The sequence below is a fragment of the Podarcis liolepis genome (genome assembly GCF_965112155.1).
Source record: "Podarcis liolepis genome assembly, chromosome: 18".
In the NCBI taxonomy this organism is placed as follows: domain Eukaryota; kingdom Metazoa; phylum Chordata; class Lepidosauria; order Squamata; family Lacertidae; genus Podarcis; species Podarcis liolepis.
The window spans coordinates 1,499,904-1,507,169 of NC_139572.1; the positions used below are offsets into that span (position 1 = coordinate 1,499,904).

General features: G+C 49.1%; 2 protein-coding genes across 15 annotated transcripts in view; one reads left to right on the forward strand and one right to left on the reverse strand.

Annotated features, from left to right (window-relative positions):
• The window catches only part of KISS1R (KISS1 receptor), a 290,916-nt gene that overhangs the window by 198,932 nt on the left and 84,718 nt on the right, over positions 1-7,266 (forward strand). The window lies entirely within an intron of this gene.
• TCF3 (transcription factor 3) overlaps positions 1-7,266 on the reverse strand; it is an 85,073-nt gene extending 77,807 nt beyond the window's left edge. For 13 of the 14 annotated variants that reach the window (XM_083483817.1, XM_083483820.1, XM_083483815.1 and 10 more), the window contains exon 1: positions 6,722-7,266. The gene's annotated coding sequence lies outside the window, so the exon portion shown is untranslated. The remainder of the gene's footprint in view (positions 1-6,721) is intronic. The other variant, XM_083483823.1, reaches the window with a different exon arrangement.

Consider the following 7,266-nt stretch of genomic DNA (forward strand, 5'->3'; position numbering starts at 1 on the left):
GTCGGTCTTTCAGGACCGGTGTTATACGGTGTAGACAACATTGGCTGAGACAGCACTGAGCAAGGTCTGATTCAGTTTAAAGCAGTTTTCACTTCGGAAACCTTAAGGACCAGAAATCAAAATAAAAAAAATCCTTCCAGTAGCACCTTAAAGACCAACTAAGTTAGTTCTTGGTATGAGCTTTCGTGTGCATGCACACTTCTTCAGATACACTGAAACAGAAGTTGCCAGATCCTTCTATATAGTGAGAAGGTGGGGAGGGGTATTACTCAGAAGGGTGGTGGGAATGGGAGATTGGCAGATAGCTGAGATGAGCCTGTTGACGACTCTTAAGGACTGCAATAGGTCTTACAGGAAAAGGCAAGGGGTGAGAAGGTGAGAAATGGCTTAGTCATGTATAACGAGATAAGAATCCAATGTCTTTGTTCAGACCAGGTCTCTCCATGGTTTTAAGTTTGGTAATGAGTTGCAATTCAGCAGCTTCTCTTTCCAGTCTATTTCTGAAATTCCTTTGTAGTAAAACAGCTACTTTGAGATCTTGTATAGAATGTCCTGGGAGATTGAAGTGTTCTCCTACTGGTTTCTCTGTTTTGTGATTCTTGATGTCAGATTTATGTCCGTTTATTCTTTGGCGTAAGGTTTGGCCTGTTTGTCCAATATAGAGAGCTAAAGGACACTGTTGGCATTTGATGGCATACACAATGTTAGACGATGAGCAATTAAGGAACAGAAATTAGTTTTATTTCAGGAAAGAGCATCGTGAGTACCTACTTTGAACGCTTAAGGTCCCAGGTTCTCACACACCCCACAAGCATCTCTAGGTGGGGCTGAGAATGACCCTGGCCTGAAATTCCCTCAGGGAAGAGAATTGGATGGGAGACCGTGTCTTGAGACCCCTGGCATTGCGGCGGGCTGGGACAGATGTCCTTTGGAGTTCCCTTTCAACTCACAGGTTCTCGGTTCTTATGAAACCTGTATCCCTTCAGACGTTGAAGGATTTCCTCAGCCACAGCCAGCATAGCCAAAAGACAGCAGTCCAGAAATATCTCGAAGCCACCAGCCCAACAACAGCAGCTTTTTCCCCCCAGCACAGAAGCTGCTCCTGAAATTTCTGGATCCGACCCTCCAAAGCTGCAATCCAGGTTTTTTTTATCCTACGCTCCTTTGGTCCATAATGCACCCGCGGTTAAGGATCGCAGATCCACCACTTTCAAGCGTCGGTACGAGAAAATAAAAATGGAATTGCGGTCATTTAATCCATGGATACGCAAAGTAAGGCCTGGGGGCCGGATCCAGCCCAATCGCCTTCTAAATCCAGCCCACAGACGGTCCGGGAATCAGCGTGTTTTTACATGAGTAGAATGTGTGCTTTGATTTAAAAGGCATCTCTGGGTTATTTGTGGGGCACCGGAATTCGTTCATTATGATTTTTTCAAAATATAGTCTGGCCCCCCACAAGGTATGAGGGACAGTGGACTGGCCCCCTGCTGAAAAAGTTTGCTGACCCCTGATTTAGTCCAACCCCTTGGCAACGCAGGAAGCTTTTGCCCAACGTTGCCCTGCGGCTGCGGGTTCGAGAAACTCAGGGTCACGCAATGGACAAAAGGAAACAGACGCAGAATGAAACCAGCGGAACTCCCTGCCATTAGATGTCCATTTAATGCAAAAACAAAATAATAATGCATGGAGGGATATGCTTGTTTCTGAGAAAGGCCGGGGTGGCGTTGCAAGGAAATTGTACTTTGCACGTGCTCTGTTGCCAGCAAACATTGCTGGATACACACAGGAGAAGACTGGCTCACATCTCAGAGAATTACAGCAACAGGACCAGATCCACAGATTTACCGTATTTTTTGCTCTATACGACTCACTTTCCCCCTCCTAAAAAGTAAGGGGAAATGTGTGTGTGTCTTATGGAGCGAATGCAGGCTGCGCAGCTATCCCAGGAGCCAGAACAGCAAGAGGGATTGCTGCTTTCACTGCGCAGCGACCCCTCTTGCTGTTCTGGCTTCTGGGATTCAGAATATTTTTTTTCTTGTTTTCCTCCTCCAAAAACTAGGTGCGCCTTGTGGTCTGGTGCGTCTTATAGAGCGAAAAATACGGTATTTACTTTTCATTTCTTTTGGAAGGAAGTATATTTCCTCTGGACCACAATGGCCACACTAAAATGAGATAGCTGTCAGTTTCTACTCTGGCCTCCCCAAATGTGCTCGGTTGCTGCAAAGTGCAAGGTCAATTTATTCTTCCTGCGGTGCAGTGGTTAGAGTGCGGGACTAGGGATCTGGGAGAGCAGGGTTCGAATCCACCCTCGGCCCCAAAGCTGATGAGGAGACCTGGTCTCGGCCAACAACACTCAGGCTAACCTACCTCAGAGGGTTGTCATGAGCCTTGGTAAGAAGATGGGAGATAAATGTAATAATAATAAAAATGATGGTGATGTAAAAGTAAAGGGACCCCTGACCGTTAGGTCCAGTCGCGACCGACTCTGGGGTTGCGGCGCTCATCTCGCTTTACTGGCCGAGGGAGCCGGCGTACAGCTTCCGGGTCATGTGGCCAGCAGGACTAAGCCGCTTCTGGCGAACCAGAGCAGCGCACGGAAACGCCGTTTACCTTCCCACCGGAGTGGTACCTATTTATCTACTTGCGCCGGCGTGCTTTCGAACTGCTAGGTTGGCAGGAGCAGGGACCGAGCAATGGGAGCTCACCCCGTCATTGCGGGGATTCGAACCGCCAACCTTCTGAGCGGCAAGCCCGAGGCTCTGTGGTTTAACCCACAGCGCCACCCGCGTCCCTACTTGCAAAGCCGCTAGTACACATTAAACAGACATTTGAAGAGTGGAAGAATCGAATGCATGTTTACTCCGTGGGAAATCCCACTGGGTCCAGTGAGGGCTTACTCCCATGTAAGAAGGCTCCGGACTGCAGCACAACAACACAACATCTCCCCTGTTTATTCGGCGCAGGATTAAGCCTTGTTAAATGCAGGCCTTACTTCTGAGTATGCAAACCCATCCAAACGAGCCTTTGGTTTTTTAAATAAAACAAACAAACCTGCTATTTAGATTGTGTGTGTGTCGTAGTCCCCAACACAACCCAGCTTCGATTTTACATCACTTTTAAGAATTTAGAAGGGGTGTCTCCAAAAACAGCTGGCAATTTTTACGTTTTTCTTTACGCCGGCCTTCCTCAGGCCGCATTTAAAACTGAGAAGCCAACTGGGGATTGGGGAGGGGGCAAAAAAAATAACGTGTTTAAAAAATCTGTGCTCAAAAGAGATATATTCTTTGCGGATCCGGAGACCTGTGTGTTCTTGGGTTGGGAACACAAATTTACTAGCAGGTGGCAATGTGAGGGTCGGGGGGGGGGGAGAGAAGCAAGGTAAATATGAATCGAACCACACGCCCTTGGGGGGGGGTCGGTCAGGACACAGGGACCCGGGGGCCGTGCCACCCACAGAGAATTTCGCTTCCCCATCGAATGTTTCTACAGATATGGATATTGTTGCATGGGAGAAAAATGTAATGTCAATATTGACTGCTTCCTTGCATTCTGGGATGATTTGGGGTGTGTGGGGGGGGGTCAAGCTGTGGGGAGGATTTATCCCATGCAGACATTCCTCCACCCAGCGGCAACCCCCCCAAAACAGCTTATGTGTCTTGCCACCCTAAGGCGTTGCTGGAAATGTGTGGGATACTGGGGTTCTCGCTGGTCTGGGAAGGAGACCGGGGGTCCCAGGCCTTGGGGGGGGTGTTCCCAGGCCTGCCCCTTCGCTCTCTGCAAACCCCACCCCCCACGTGAAAAAGGGCAAGGACGGATCAAGACCCAAGGGCAAAAATTATGGGACGACGACGACACAGGCAAGGCCCGATTCTGCTCTGCACCTGCCTCCGTAAAAAATAAAAATAAAAAAATTCGGTATACGGAAAGGCCACGCCTCCGCACACAAAAATATTGTGGAATTAAAAGGGGGATTTCTGCCTTCCCGGTGCACCGCCCCCCCCCCAAGAAAAAATCCCTCTCCTATTGCACTTCAACCTGATTCAGTTCCTGAGCCTTCTCCTGCCAGAGCTGAGAGTTTTATGAGTTTAGGACAAAGAGTTTCTAGCCAGTCTCACCCAACCCTCCTCCTTTTTCGACTGCATCCCTCCCCCTTCTCCCTTCCTCCATCTCTCTCTCTTCTCCCTTCCCCCCCTTTCTTGTCCTCCAAAACCAATTCCCACAGCACCCACTTTGTAATAATATATTTTTTAAAAAATCCCAGCAGGCAGGGTTGACAATACTTTGGAGCCCAATCGAAGCGTTTGACCCCCCAGTGCAATTTAACACACACTCTGGGAAAAAATGGGGTGGGGGGGAGAGAGAGGGGGGGGGAAGGCATCGCACACAAAGCAGAGGAAGGGGGCAGGTCCGGCCTCGTGTGCACTCGCAAGAAAAGTTTGCAGAGAGGCACACACAAAGCTCCCTGCAGCTGCCATTCACACACAGAGAGAGCTTTTTACTACTGGGGGGGGGGGAATCCACAGACAGACAGGCAGACCTTCCCCCCCCCAAAAAAATGAGTTTAATTCAGCAGGCCAGACATCTCTTTTGCATGCAAACATCTGCTGCCTTGGACCCCTCCAAAAGAAAAAATCAAAATAATTGCAAGTGCCACCATTATGGTATTACAGAGACAAATGTGATCTATTCTATTTTTGCAAGCTACACACAAACAGAGTTGCTAAATCGGAGGATCTGGTCTTACGGCGCAAACCTTGCTGGTGTCCGAAAGATCAGCGCATATACAGAAATACCGTAAATATGTCTTTCCACGTTTAAAACTTGGGAGTGTGGGTCTGGGGGAAACGGCGACTCCATTAATATTAAGTCCTCGTAATTCCACATGCACACAGAAATATAAATATATCTTCCGACAGCAACTTGTGCAAAACAAGCTTCCAGGTTGTCTGCATAGACGAGGCAGAATAAATGTGTATTTTTTGGGAGAGTTTTTGGACTCCCTGGTTAAGGCACAGACTAGCAGGAGGGACGGGAAATTTGCACACACAATGGGACTTGGAACAAAACTTAGGATGGTGTTGTGTGTGTTTGTGTGTGTGTGTTTGGGGGGGGGGAGAGAGAGGAAGGCAAACTGATGTCCACAACAGGCTAAATCAACCTGAGACAATTGTTTCAGACAAGCAAACATGTGCAATAAAAACAAAAACAAAAATCAAGTGGTCTTTTAAGAAAACCACCAATGCCCCAAACTTCCCCAAGTCATTTGTTTTTGTCCAAAAGCTTGGCCTTATTCGGGGAGCTCCTTCGTGAAATTTTGTGCCAAAAGAGCGATGTGTTCTATGGCTTCATTTTGCTAACAATAAGGGGAGTTGTGGGATGTGTGTGTGGGGGGGGGAAGGCAGAGAATAAAATCCGTGGTGGAAAAAGGGACATTAAATTTGGGGAGCCTGTCTGGGAAAGGCTGGCTTGTGGGGAGGTGGAGACTGGGAACCTGTAAAAGAGGAATAATCTGCCCATGTGGTAGAGGCCTACCTGAAAAAACACAAAACTCAAGCCATTCCTAATTCTTATTTACTGGATCTTTCAGGGTCAGTGGTCAGGCGTGGGATGGTGCACAGTGGCCGGCCGAAATTATGGACGCCGAGCAAGAGGAATAAAAAATGGGGGATTAAAACGGGAGAGATTATGATGTAACTGTATACATTACTTTCTCAGACGCACCAGCAGAAAGTCCGGATAGGCAGAAGTGTATATTCAAAGGGACTGTTAAAAAAACTCTCTGGGAGACGAACTCTGGATCACGACCACCTTTGGGAACAACTCTGGGGTTGCCCCACACCTCCCCATCAGAACCCTCTTTTCGCACAGGTAAATTTGTGGGGGAAAGTTTGCAGCCAGGGTACTGCACAATTGTACAGTTTGATATAATCTGATACAGTTCGATATACCGTAGGTGGTTGTTAATGGGGTGAATTGGGTGTGAAATTCGGGGTGTCCCCCCCACATACACCTCAAAGGAAAAATACACTCCTGGAATTCAAAAGCTGCTAGTGTAACCGGTTCAAAAAAAATTTAAGACAACAACACAACAACACACCTACAGACAGAGCCAACAAGCACAATGTGGCCTGACTGTATTCCATAAGTCCACGAGGCAGGAAAATGGGGAGGCTGGACCCCCCCTCACACACAAAAAACAGAACTTTCAAATAGTTCTAGATACAGTAGCAGTAGCAGCCCCCCAAAAAAGAACATTTAACTGGGAGGAGGAAAGAAGTCAGGGAGACCCTCTCTCTCTCCCCCCCCTTTTCCTTGCTTCCCACTAACTTCCCGCCCCATAAAGTTTAACACCACTTCCGGGGGGGGGGAGAGAGGAGAGAGAGAGAGAGAGAGAAAGAAAGGGCAAGATAAGGGGGGGAAGGAATCCCTCACCATTTTTTAAAATAAAAAATAAATAAATTGCAGGGGGGTGGCTATAGGGATGCGGGGTGGCGGTGGGGTGGGGAGAGGGGGGGCCCAGAGTAAAGTCGCGAAGAAACGGCCAAGTTAAATTTCCACCACGGTGGGGTCTTCAAGTCTGACCTGAGCGCGCCCCCCCCACCCGCCGCCGCCCCACACAAAATAGTTCCGAGGAGGAGGGGAGGAGTCAAAAGTGAACATTCCCCCCCCCAAATTAAAAGTAGCAGCCCTTTCCCCCCCTCCCCCCGTTCCTCCAGCTTACCTGCTCAGTTTTGTGGCGAAATATGGGGGGCGCGGGTGCGGGTGGGGGGCGTCCGCGTCACATCCACGGCTGGCTCGCGTTGATCCCCGGGGCGCAGCCGGGGTGCGCGCGCCCCGGTCCCTCTCCTAAACCTTCCTATTGTTCTCCCGGCGGCGGCTGTGGCAAGGCTTGGCGGAGGCGGCGTTCCCAAACCCCCTTCCCTCCCCACCTCTCTTTTTTTTAAATAACAATGTAATAATAATTTAAAAAAAGGAGAGAGATACAGAGAGGCGAAGGGAAATGGCTACAATGTAGCAAAAATAAGCAAAAACAGGGGAAGGGAGCAAGGAAAGGAATTTTTAAAGAGAGAGGGAGGGAAGGAAGGAAGGAAGGGGAAAGAGATTAAAAGGAGGGGAGAGGATGGGATCGTTTGGGGTTCCGCGCGCGCCCCGTCCCGGCGCCCGGATTGGCCGCGCCGAGCGTTCGATCGGATGTTTGGCCCGCGCCGAACGTTCGATCGGATGTGCGAGCGTTCGATCCCCTTTGATGTGCCCTCGCCGACGTTC